Genomic DNA, 13,614 nt, shown 5'->3' with positions numbered 1-13,614 from the left:
ACTCACCAGCTACTTCATTCCTCGTCCGCTCAGCCTGAGCCACCTGACGCACGGGCATGGGCAGGATTCAGCCCTGACTCCAGCTCCCTTGTGCCTGCCAGAGTCCCCCAGTGACTCCCCCCATCCCCTGTGCTCTCTCCGCCCCCTTGGCAACGGGGCCAGAGAGGGGAAGGGGCGATAGGCTGTAACCCAGGAGAGCCATCAGGCTGTGAGCAGCCAGTTCAAGGTGGGACCGTCCCTTATGAGGGGCTAAAGAACTCTAGGGGCTAAAGAGTCTCCCTTCTACCCAGAAAGGTGGCAAGAATTCTTCCCCACGAAGAGCATTGGCCAGACTGGGCTGGATGGACCTTTGGTCTGTCCCAGTGGCCTGTCAGATACCCCAGAGCGAGTAAACAGAACCAGGAATCATCAGGTGATCCCGCCCCTGTTGCCCACTCCCACCTTCTGCCAAACAGGCTAGGGACCCCATCCCTGCCCATCCTGGATAGCAGCCCTTGATGGACCTGCCCTCCATGAATTTATTTCACTCTTTTTTGAACCCTGTTAAAGTCTTGGCCTTCACCACATCCTCTGGCAAGGAGTTCCACAGGTTGACTTTGCTTTGCATGAAGAAAAACTTCCTTTGGTTTGTTATAAACCTGCTACCAATTACTTTTATTTGGTGACCCCTAGTTCTTGTGTTTCTTCCAAACCTTTTTCACTCTTTTTTAAAAGATTATCAATGAATCTTTTGGGGTCCTAACTGAATAAAACAAAAATGTCCAATTTAAAACATGGTCTGAGAGTTGTTGACATGTTTATAGTTTTCAACGTTTTTGCGTTATTCCTGAAAACATGGGATTTGGAGGATAACTTCTGCCTCACCATCCAAAAAAACATTTGTTGGTTAAAAAAAACCACAGAAGTTTCAACTGAAAACCAGCCATAAGGAAACATGAACATGAAATCGTCTTTGTACCTTCCTCCAGCCAACACACAGGGACTCAACTCTCTAGAAATCCTGCTCTCGCTCATTCCTATCCAGCCCCATGGTACCCCAATGGGCGCTGTCTGAACAGCGTTGGCAAGGGGAAGATACTACTGGCAAACCAGCATTGGCCTGTCCTAGCACCCCAATCCATAACCGCTGAATGCTGGTCTCTCTGCTCAGACAGTTAACATCTGTACCCTAACTTATCTAAGGCACAGAATGCACAAATGACTTCTCCATGGGAGTTTGAGCCCACTGAAAATCAACTGACTTAGCTTTAACGGGTCCTTTCAATCTATTAATTCAGACCCTAGTAGCTCACTGGTGGATCTCTAGGTGCTGAATCCTTCAGCAAGAAACTGACCTATTTTTATGAAAGAAGTAATCAAAATAGGATCCTATCCTTTGATCTTCCTCTTGCAGATAAATAGATAATTGAGAGAAACAGAGAGAGAGCGGATCATCAAATTCCTGACTCATCAAGATACAGTTTCAAGGTACCGAGTCTCATTTCCTGAATGAAAAACATTAAAAACTTTCACTGCCTTGTTCTTCTTGTTCTTAATTATTATCTCTTTGGATGAGGCGGAAGAAAACAAAGAGTACTCACAGCTTGTATTTGCTCATCATTTGAGGAAAAGATTTAATGAGAAGATGGTTTGATAACAATGCCATGCACACACCTGCATTCGTATCTCTTCCCATCTCGGTTAATTTCACTCCCCATGTGCATTAATCACACCTTGGACAGGCCTCCGTGCTGAGCCGTGTGTTACGAGCAGAGGGGTGTAGCCCAGAATGGGCTTCATCACAGCCCGTGCAAGTCAAGGGAATGACTTGGCAACACGTTATGAATCTAGAGAAAGCAATCGTATGCCCTTTAAATCGCATTTTAAACCCAATTTCTGATTGTTTTGTCTCCCTGATGCTTCGCTTTTCTCCAATATGCCCAGTGAAACCCCACTCAAACCTCATCAATGTTAAGATGCCTCAGTGCTAGGCTGCTTGGCAGGAAATGCCTTTTTATTCTCTGTCTGTACAGCACCTACCATGAAATATTGATAAGTGTTCAGACTGAGAAATGAGCCTGTGTGAGTTTTCTTTCTTCTTCACCCCGACCAATTTCACACGCATCCAAATATCAGTGGTCTTCCCACTAGCGCTTAACCTAGAAATCGATGCATGCAAAGTCCTCCACTTAGGAAGGAACAATCCATTTCACACATACAGAATGGGAAGTGACTGTCTAGGCAGGAGTCCTGCAGGACGGGATCATAGGGGACCACAAGCTAAATATGAGTCAACAGCGTGACACTGTTACAAAAATAGCAAACATGATTCTGGGCTGCATTCACAGAAGTATTGAGAGCAAGACACGAGAAGTCATTCTTCCGCTCGACTCTGCGCTGACCAGGCCTCAGCTGGAGTATTGTGTCCAGTTCTGGGCACCACATTTCAAGAAGGATGTGGAGAAATTGGAGAAGGCCCAGAGAAGAGAAACAGAAATGATGAAAGCTCTAGAAAACATGAGCTAGGAGGGAAGACTGAAAGAATTGGGATAGAAATAATAAACCACCTAATAAACCATCTTGTTAATCTTTAAAGTGCTACATAGTCCTGTTTTTTGAAAGAATTGGGTTTGTTTAGTCTGGAAAGGAAAAGACTGAGCGGGGACACAATAGAGGTTTTCAAGTACCTAAAAGGGTAATAAGGATGTCATAACCAGCAGGGCTGACCAGCAGCCTGGTGACTAAGGGGTTAACTGTGTCTCCTGTCCCTAGCCAGGTATCTGGTCAGCCAATGCAGGTAAGGATTTCAAACTGGGACAAAGGAATTTGTATTGTTTCCCTCCTTTGTCTGGGTCAGAGCGGTGTCTTCCAGGTAACAGGGAGATGGGAGGCCGTCTCTCTCCCCAAGAAAGGACTTCTGATAATATGGAAGTAGGGCAAAGTGTAGTTATCCCGCCAGGTTTTATTGTTTTGTGGTTTGGGATCGTGGACTGAGGTCTGTGCTGTCAAAAGGCAATGCCCTGCCCTCTGGGCCGCTCCAGAGCTGAGCTGAGCTGAACCCACCGCCCAGCTTCCTACCCTCGGGGATTTTCCCTGAGTACATCGGCGGGTGGCCCTATCATCAAGCCGCCTCGACTTCGCCTGCAGCTGCAGTTTTGTTTTGCTACTAACAGTTTGTTTTCTTTCTCTAATTACCTGGTATTGGCTCGTTTCTGTGTCCTGGGAAATCTGTCTCTGGGCTCTGCCTGCCTCTGGCTAGGGGGCAGCCCCCCAGACTGCAGCTTGTGTTTCTCTTTTTTTCAAGCTCTTTGGGGGGAAAGAGTTTGGGGGACCCCTGGGGTTGCTTTCAAGTGTCCACCCCTGCTTGTGGGTTTAAAAGCACTGGATGGCGGCAGTGGATTCTCCAAAGTCTGGGTATTAGGATTTTAGGGGCAGTTTTTGTGCCAAAGCCTGTGGAGACAAGTTTTTGGGGTGCTCTTGTGTGCCCCAATTCTGCTTTTGTCACACCAGAGTGGGGAAAAGCCTGGACAAGGGAGGAGGGAGACAAATTGTTCTCCTTGGCCTCTGAGGATAGGTCAAGAAGCAAGGGGCTGAAACTGCAGCCAGGGAGGTTTAGGTTGGACGTTAGGAAAAAGTCCCTGCCTGCCAGACACTGGACAGGTGAAACACTGGGCTAAGTTGCCGAGGGCGGTTGTGGAATCTCCATCCCTGGAGATATTGAAGAGCAGGTTAGACAGACACCTGCCAGGGATCGTCTAGATGGTGCTTGGTCCTGCCGTGAGGGCAGGGACTGGACTTGATGACCTCTCGAGGTCCCTCCCAGTTCTAGGGCTCTGTGATTCGATGATCCGTTGCAGTTTAAAGCACTGTGGCTTCTTCCAGCAAAGCTAGAAGTCATGGAAGGTTACCCATCTTTCCTGAGCTTGCTGGGCCCTGCTTTTCACATTTCTCACCAGTCTTTTGCAACCCTCCATGGCTGGTGCGATGGAGCATGCCCCATGCTTTGTAACAGTACCCTCATGGTATTAATATGTCATTCTGTAAACTGCGATACCCACACGAGGAAGTGAGGAGACAGATTGACAGAGCCAGACGTGTACCCAGAAGCCTCCTGCTATGGGACAAGCCCAAGAAAGAAACCAACAGAACACCACTGGCCATCACCTATAGTCCCCAGCTAAAACCTCTCCAACGCGTCATTAGTGATCTTCAGCCCATCCTGGACAATGATCCCTCGCTCTCACAGGCCTTGGGAGGTAGGCCGGTCCTTGCCCACAGACAACCCGCCAACCTGAAGCATATTCTCACCAGCAACTACACACCGCACCATAATAACTCGAACTCAGGAACCAATCCTTGCAACAAACCTCGGTGCCAACTCTGCCCACATATTTACACCAGCAACACCATCACAGGACCTAACCAGATCAGCCATACTGTCACTGGTACATTCTCCTGCACATCCACCAACGTAATATATGCCATCATGTGCCAACAATGCCCCACTGCTATATACATCGGCCAAACTGGACAGTCCCTGCGTAAAAGAATCAATGGACACAAATCTGATATTAGGAATGGCAACATACAAAAACCTGTAGGGGAACACTTCAATCTTCCTGGACACACAATTGCAGATCTAAAAGTAGCCATCCTGCAGCAAAAAAACTTCAGGAGCAGACTTCAAAGAGAAACTGCTGAGCTACAGTTCATCTTCAAGTTTGACACAATCAACTCTGGATTAAACAAAGACTGTGAATGGCTTGCTAACTACAAAAGCAGCTTCTGCTCTCTTGGAATTCACACCTCCAGATCAGCTGCTAGAAGTGGGCCTCATCCTCCTTGATTGGATCCACCTCGTCATCTCCAGCCTGATCCTGGCCTGCATATTTATTCCTGCCTCTGGAAATTTCCACTACATGCATCTGACGAAGTGGGTCTTTGCCCACGAAAGCTCCTACACTTCAGTTAGTCTATAAGGTGCCACAGGACTCCTCGTCGCTTTTGCAGATTCAGACTAACACGGCTACCCCTCTGATATTGATTACGCTGTTCATTAGAATAGGTCAGTTTCTTACTGACGGATTCAGCACTGAACTGCCACTCCCCACATTCAAAGATTAGTAGGCAGGGGTAAAGCGAGGGGTAACGCAGGTGCAGAGAACGCAGGCTTAGGCTGGGAGGGAGGAATTGCTCGGTGTGGGGTGGAGCAAGGCACCACTGCGACTCCCGGTTCCTGTTCCAGGTGCTGCTTTTCAGCTGAAATATTTTTCTTTTTACAAACAAATATTGCTGGTTCTTACAGTGGAAATTATCCCCCAAATACAGAGTTTCCCTTAATAAAGGAAAACCCTTAAGAACCACGGAAACGCCAGAGTCCCAGACCACGTTTTATAAAATTGGACATTATCATTGTAATCGGTGAAGACACAACACACGTCATTGGCCATTTTGGTTGAAAAAGGGGGGAAGGTTTGGAGAAAATTGGTTTATGGGGGAAAAAAATCACACACAGAATGGGAACTGACTGGCTAGGAAGGCGTCCTGCAGAAGGAGTCATAGTGGACCACAAGCTGAATATAAGTCAACAGTGTGGCCTCAGCTGGAGTATGGTGTCCAGTTCTGGGCAACACATTTCAAGAAAGATGTGGAGAAATAGGAGAAGGCCCAGAGAAGAGCAACAAGAATGATGAAAGGTCTAGAGAACATGAGCTATGAAGGAAGGCTGAAAGAATTGGGCTTGTTTAGTTTGGAAAGGAGAAGACTGAGAGGGTGAAACAAAAAACAGGACTGTGCAGCACTTTAAAGACTAACAAGATGGTTTAATAGGTGATGAGCTTTCGTGGGCCAGAGCCACTTCCTCAGGGTTTTCAAGTATCTAAAAGGGTGACACAAGAAGGGACAAAAATAATTCTCCTTGGCCTCTGAGGATAGAACAAGAAGCAATGGGATTAAACTGCAGCAAGGGAGGTTCAGGTTGGACATTAGGAAAAACTTCCTGCCTGGTAGGGTGGTTAAACACTGGGATAAATTGCCTAGGGGAGTTGTGGACTCTCCAGTACTGAGATATTTAAGAGCAGGGTGGACAGACATCTATCAGGCCACGTATCAAGAGGCCCTGCTCTAGGTCATCCCTATTTGCTTGCGGCGAGCAGTGCGGGTTGGGTTGACGGTGCGGGTCAGGTTTACGGTGGGGGTTCGGTTTAAGGTGCGGGTTGGGTTGACGGTGCAGGTTGGGTTGGTACGTGTCTTTGTAGTTAAATTCTTGGACTGTTGTGAAGCCAAAACAAAAAAGAAGCCAATACAATGGTCTTCTGTTCATATGCATTTTAGAAGTTAAATTCCTGGCCTGCTCTTAAATGTCTCCAGTGATGGAGTTTCCGCAACCACCCTGGGCAATTTCTTCCAGTGTTTAAACATCCTGACAGGCAGGAAGTCTTTCCCAGTGTCCAACCTAAACCTCCCTTGCTCCAATTTAAGCCCATTGCTTCTTGTCCTGTCCTCAGAGGCCAAGGAGAACAATTTCCCCCTCCTCCCTGTGACACCCTTTTAGATACTTGGAAATGGCTCTCATGTCCCCTCTCACTCTTCCCCTTTCCAAACTAAACAAGCCCAGTTCCTTCAGTCTTGCCTCACATCTCATGTTCTCTCGACCTTTCATCATTCTCGTTGCTCTTCTCTGGACCTTCCCCAATTCCTCCACATCTTTCCTGAAATGTGGGGCCCAGAACTGGACACAAAGCTCAGTTGAGGCCTATTCAGTGCGGAGCAGAGCGGAAGAATGACTCCTGGTGTCTTGCTCACCACACTAAGGAGGCTCTTCCCTTTTAGTTTATTGAATGGTTTGCGAATGCACAGGCGCAGCAGCGCGGCTCGAGAAAAGACCTTGGTGCCTCCTTTTGACACAAGGCCGGGCTGGGATGGGAGGAGAAATAGGATTCTGGTGCCCATCGCTCTCCCGTGCGCCGCCCAAGCACGACCTGTGTGACTCAGGGTATCAGTGTGGCTCTCCCCCGCCAAGGGGAGAAATCTCTAGTTTCCAGACGTTGGGCTAGCGCAGATTGCTCAGAGCCGCTGCTGTCCCTGTGCATTTCCCACATGCCGCTTGGGAAGAAAGAGCCATGTGAAGAGACCCCGCCCGCGTCCCGGGGTGGACAGAGAACTGAACAGGGGAGAGTTGGGTGGGGGAGATTATTCCCACTACGCCACTGCCGGCAGTGCAGACCGGCCATGGGGGCCGTCGCCAGGCAGGGGACAGCGCTGGGAGGAGCTGGAACCAGCATTAGCTGTAGAGCGTGTCCTGGCCTGACAGTGGGGTGGGGACGAAAGGAGCAACTGCTCCGGGGCTCATGGCAGCGGCGGCGCCCTCAGCCCCCGGCCCTTGAAATCGTTGCCGGAGCTCTGTGCATCCAAGGGCTCGGGGGAGCCGGAGGGGTGGGAGGCTGGTGCACTCCAGGCAGCACTGAGAGCTGGACCGGACGCAACCCCCTGGCATGGCCCCCCTGGGCATGCCACTGTGGGGATTATCCTGGAGGGGGCGGGGCAGGATCTCTGATCCCCGTATCACTGCAACGGCTTCCTGTGATCCTCCTCCCTGTATGGCCCAGTGATGCACCTGGGAAAATGTGGGTGGCGTCTCCCTCTGGTGGCCAGATCACATAGAGGGCCCTCCCGTCTCAGGGGGAGTGCAGTGAATTCTCCCCAGGACCTTACCAGCCTGGATCCCCCCAGAGAAGCAGGACAAATCAGTGCAAAGCAGGGACCACCTGTCGGGGTAAATATCGAGGGCTGTTTTGCTGGACGGAAAGATGTGGGGGGAGGGGAAAGGATTCAGAAGGTTAATGCTTTGAATTGTGTTCCCCAATGTGGTGCGCTGAAAACGAAAGCAGCGCTCACATTGCAAAGCACCTCTGGGGCTGGGAAAACACCGTCTCCCCAGTCCCCAAACAGCTCTTTTATTGGAATAACGCGTTTCCCGCTGTGGACTTAGAACTCTTCGCCTGTAAACACTGAGATTTGTAACTGGGCCGCAGCATTTGCAAAGAGCCAACTTCATCCCTTTCTCCTCTTTTGGGGGAGGGGCTTGAAAACGTTCAAAGAATTCCTCATTTTCTGAAACATTCTGCTATCGACTTTCGCTTTCTTCCCATTTCAGGGAGCCAAATCTTTAAACCGCTACCTGCCGACAGCGTGAAATGGCTCCGTGGTAGGGACAAGATGCATCGGGACGTTCGGAAGCGCGTGCACTTCAGAGTTTGCAGGCGAGTCTGTTTCCTGTGTGTCTTCCAATACGGAGCCGTACTTCAGTCGGCAGCTTTGCGCATCTAGACAGACTAATATGTTATAATCCTACGTCTGTGTCATGCAATGTCTTGTATTTTCCTGATAAAACTGGTTCATTTTATGTATATTTGAATGATCCTAAAGTAGAGTGAAAAATCACAAAAACGGGAATCCCACCTTTTGGAAAACCTGGGGATTTTTTGGTAAAAACATGGGATTTCAACATGTCAGCTGGCCTACCCCTGGCTCTGGCCGCTGGCGCTGCTCCTTAGCTGGGGGGAGACGTCAGTGTTGCGAGGCCCAAGCTCTCCTGATAACCACACCAGCCCCTGCCCCCACGGGCCAACGTCCCAGCCACTTCCTGGTTTCACCTTCTTTGCCCTCAAGATTCTGATCCATGGAGCCAGCATCTTCCCTCCCCCTCTCCTATGTACCCATCCTTATTGGCCTTTCTCCTTGGCTCCCTGCCAGCCTTGCTCCTCACAAGCCCCATCCCCGCCAGCTCTCTAAACACTCGACATTCAACCTGTCTATGAAGCCAGAGTCTCCAGCCACCGCTGAGCAGACACCGACCAGACCGGGCCTCCACACCCACTCAGCCAACCCTCCCTCGCTGCTCACACTGACCCTTCCTTCCCTCTCTTGCTGCCCGGGCTTCAGTTCCTAGCCAGGCATTCTTACGTTTAAAGAACAGATTGCCAGAGAACTCCATGGCTGCGTCTAGACTGGCAAGTTTTCAAGCTGTCTACACTGGCCGCTTGAATTTGCGCAAGAACACTGACGATCTCATGTAAGATTGTCAGTGTTCTTGCATAAATACTATGATGCTCCCGCTACACTGTGCAAGAGGGCCAGTGTAGACAGGCAAAAACTGTTTGCACAAAAAAGCCCCAATGGCGAAAACGGCCTCCAGAGCTTTCTTGCGCAAAACCGCGTCTAGATAGGCACGGAAGCTTTTGCGCAAAAGCCTCAGTGCCAATCTTGATGCTCTTTTCTGCAAATGCTTTTAATGGGAAAACTTTTCCGTTAAAAGCATTTGCGGAAAATCATTCCAGTCTAGACGCAGCCCCGAACTGGAACTGGTCAAACTTATTCACAGAAATAGTTTTTGGTGAAATGAGAGGTTATGGTGAAAATGTAGGTGGAAAATTATTTTTGATCAATTTCTTCCTGGGATTCTGATGAAAATCCAGCACTCATGATCTCAATGGTCTTCAGTTTGCTTAGGTCTTTTTAAATTGGAATAGCACAAATCATACGTTTTTGTGAAATTTGGACACGTTTTGAAAAAACTTTAGTGGAAAATATTTTGTTTTCCAGGTTTGCTTACCTATCTCCTAGGAGACAGAGAGAAAGAGAGGCAAATAGGTCCCAGGACAGTCGTCTGGTTAAATTACAGAACTGAGTCCTAAAGTCTCAGAGGGCTAGACCTGGATCTGCTGCAGCTGGCCAGTGAGACATTGGTCAAGTCACTCGATCTCTCTGGAGATCAGTTTCCCAACTGCCTTAGTTATAACACTTCTCTGCTTTGGTTAAGCTGCCAGAGTAAATTGAGCAATATGAGGAGCTCAGATAATACAGCGATGGGAGCCGTAGCAATGTCTGGATAGCCAAGAACAATAAAGTACAGATCCGGACGGCAAGGGAAACACTAGGAGACAGTGGATAACATAAATTATAAGTTTTATTCCAGCATGTTTACAATTAAGGATGGAATGGAAAACAGGAGAATGAATGTACTGCAATATCAGGGCCAGTACATGATATGGAATGGCTATGAGGGGTGTAAGTGCCAATATTTCAGAGGTACAGTTGATTGCAGACTACACCAGTGTCCAGAGGATACTAATGCCAGAATCAATATACAACATATGAGCAGAGCTCTGAACCACACCCTCCCGAAGCCAAGCCCAGGACAAAGTGGGAGAAACAAGTATGAAATTAGTTGCAAGTAGGCACTCCTTGGTTTGCTGGACATTCCTGAGCTGTGGATGCATGGATGAAGGCTGCTAGCACTTCAGTTTTACTTCTGTGTAGGCGGGCACTTGGGTGGAGGACACTTCTCCTGGCAGTGGGGTGGAGGACACTTCTCCTGGCAGTGGGGTGGAGGACACGGCTCCGGGCACTTGGGCTCCGGGCACTTGGGCTCCGGGCAGGGCTCTGGGCATGGCTTTGGACACGGCTCTGGGCACTTGGGTGAACACGGCTCCGGGCACTTGGGTGAACACGGCTCCGGGCACTTGGGGGTTGGGCAGGTTTCCTGGCACAGAGGAGGGCACACTGGAGGTGGCTGGCAGGGCTGTTTACACTGCTGCTGATGGTGAGGCATCTTTCTACGATTCAGGTCAACCTGAAAGGAAAGGAAGAACACAGCCCTGGTGAACATGGGACAATCCTCCAGGAGTTTACCTTCTTGCAGGATGGGATTTTCCAGATGCGCCCAAGGGAATTAGCTGCTGAAATCTCAGCAATTTGGACTCCTTGCTGTATCAGAAGCTAAATCTTGCCTCTGCATACTTTGGCATACATTATATAGGCTCTTACTTGTCGTCAGCTGACTGTTCCCAGCAGGATTAAGAGAAAATAATCCAGTAATTTCTGCTTTGTTACCATTCACGGGGCATCAGTTATTCTCTGCTAAGAGTCCTGTAAGAATTCAGCCTGGCTAGGAATCCCAATGTAGCTGTAATTCTAAGTGCTTTAACGGAGAAGGAAGGAATTTAAGTTCCTGCTTGAGGCTAAGCAGAAGCTTAAATGATTTTCTACACAGGGCCTCAATCCTTTAACTCAAAACAAAGAGGTCTGTGTTACGTGCCGTATGCCCCGGGTGCATCCCTGCTGAAGATTCATAAGCACTGACATGAATCTAATTAATGCCAGTCACCAATGCTGGCAGACAAGTGCAAGAAGCAATAAAGCCCACACTAAGAACACAAATGTTATCCGAAATAGATCTCTACCGAACCGAGGACCAGAAGATAATGACCACCACAAAGGGAGCCTTCAGCTGGAAGAGAGACACTTACCCAATTCACCCACAGCACTGAGCGAGGAGAAGCAGTCAGAAGCCAAGTGGATTGTGGAGCACTGTGGAACCAGGCCTTTTATAGCATCTCTGAGCTGCGGTTGCCGGAACTGAGGTTCTGGATGGATAGCGTGAGCACTTGGTGTGTAGCAATCCGAACCGGTTCTACCAACACCCCCTTACATTCCTTGTTTGAATCATCTTCTTTTCTGGAAAATTCCTAAACTTCCATCATTACAGGGCCACGTAATCCCCTCCTCCTCCCCTTCCTTGTGAAAGAGTGTCGAAACAAAACTGGAATTTCAAAACAGCATTTGCAGAGGGAAAAAACAAAACCCAACCCCCCAACTCGATGCTTCTTTTTTACACTTTTTTTCTCTCGTCTCTTTAAAGCCAATCCCAGCATTTGTGTATTGGCTGAACCCCTTGCCATAGATTCAAGTCTTCTCCAGCTGGCGGCATAGGTGGGTGGGTGGGACCCCCCGCCTCCCCACCGAGCGTCTGAATGGCTAATCTCTCAGCCTCTCGCTCTCGGCCGGGCAATGGCGCCTTTTTCTAACTGGAAATTGTCTGGTGATAATATCCAGCCACTGGGCCTTCTTCTGTCATTGTCTGCTCAGCTAACGACTTTCCTCATCCCTGCCCCCCCTCCCCATTCTGTTTCTACACCACCCAAGTGTCACTTCAACTTCCTGCCAGGGGCAGTGACACGGGGTGAAACCAGGCTTCAACTGTGCTGCAAGAGCAATGGAGACCCCCTCCCTCACGGACAGTGGCGGCAAGCCCCAGAGCTTCCAGCTGCACGCGACCATGCGTTGATGTCCGGGATAAGTTGGGTTGGGAGCGGCCATTGATTTCTGGGTGCTTGTGAAACTGGTCGGGGTGAAGAAGCCAGAAAACCCGCACAGGCCCATTCCTCAGCCTGAAGCTCTTCGCAGCATGTGTGTTGTGTGGACAGAAGCACCGGGACATTGTCGAAATTTGTGTTCACCGGTGCTGTCAAAAGACGCAAGACAAAGACGTTCCCTGCGAAACAGCCAGGCACCCCTGTGTCCAAGCACCATTCCTGGGTTTTGAAGGGGGCTTCACCCCAGGAAGTGTCGGGGAGCCAGGACTATCGTTTGCCAGAAATATGTTTAAAAACGTGGTTTAAAGGAAATAAAAACCCTGCTTTGGTTCATAGTGTGTTGCCAAGTCTTCCCTTGACTTGTCTGGACGGTGGCAAAGGCCATTCGCAAGCTACCCCCCACACGACTCAGTGTTGTGATTTGTCTGACGTGTCATTAATGCACACGGGGCACGTGGTTAACCTGGGTAGGAAGAGTTTCGGATGTAGGAGTGTCTGTGACAGTCTTATCAAACCATCTTCTCATTCAATCTTTTCCTCAAGTGATGAATGAACACAAGCTGTGATCACTCGGTGTGTTCTTCCGCTTCATCCAGAGAGAGAATGACTGAGAACAAGAAGAACAAGGTGGTGAAAGTTTATAATGTGTTTCAGTTAAGAAATGAGACACACTACCCTGAAACTGCACCTCGATGTGTCAGGAACTTAGATAGATAGATAGATAGATAGATAGATAGATAGATAGATAGATAGATAGATAGATAGATAGATAGATAGATAGATAGTCATCCTATCTATCTATCTATCTGTCTGTCTGTCTGTCTGTCTAATCCCCATACCCTCTCCTTCCTTCTGTCTCTCTCTCAAACAGTTATAGAGAACTCAAAGGACCTGACTCCATTTCAACTACTTCCTGTGTAAACCGGGTCAGATTCTCGCTGACAGTCAGCTTGCTGGGATCCAGCAGTGAGCTGCTATTCTCAAAATTCACACTTGAAGGGCGCCTCTACACTGCCCCGTTATTTCGAGATAGCTTGCGGTATTTTGAAATAACAATGCGAGCGTCTATAGAGCCATTCCACTCTTTCAAACTCATTTTGAAATTACAGACGGCTTATTCCGAGATCTGCAGACCTCATTCTACGAGGAATAATGACCATTCCGAGATAGCTGTTTCCAAATAAGGCGCGTGTAGACGCTGCACTTCTGCTATTTCGAAGTAGCCTGTAAGTTATTCCTCCCCAGGGCCTCCTGGGGCTCTAAATCGAGCCAGCGCATCTACATTAGGGGAGCCGGCCTCGGGCTCATCTCGAGGCTTCCCTGCAGTGTAGACGTGCTATTTGGAAATAAGTTTTTTTGGAATAACGAATCTGGAATAGCTCATTTCGAAGTAAGTGTGCCGCGTAGACTGAGACCGGCTAGAGCCTGATTTTCAGAGGCGCAGCTCCCCCCCGGATTCCCATGCAAGGGATCTGTGCGA

General features: G+C 48.9%; 1 long non-coding RNA gene across 1 annotated transcript; it reads left to right on the top strand.

Annotated features, from left to right (window-relative positions):
* The first annotated feature begins 7,543 nt into the window (after positions 1–7,543).
* On the top strand, positions 7,544–10,195 carry LOC149521756 (uncharacterized). Its single transcript, XR_016347734.1, has 2 exons — positions 7,544–7,753; positions 8,135–10,195. It is a non-coding gene; the product is annotated as an uncharacterized LOC149521756 (long non-coding RNA).
* The last annotated feature ends 3,419 nt before the right edge of the window (positions 10,196–13,614 follow it).

This window comes from Pelodiscus sinensis, chromosome 22, assembly GCF_052426305.1.
Source record: "Pelodiscus sinensis isolate ZL-2025 chromosome 22, ASM5242630v1, whole genome shotgun sequence".
NCBI classification, from domain to species: Eukaryota; Metazoa; Chordata; order Testudines; family Trionychidae; genus Pelodiscus; species Pelodiscus sinensis.
This window is presented reverse-complemented; position numbering and strand designations above follow the sequence as displayed.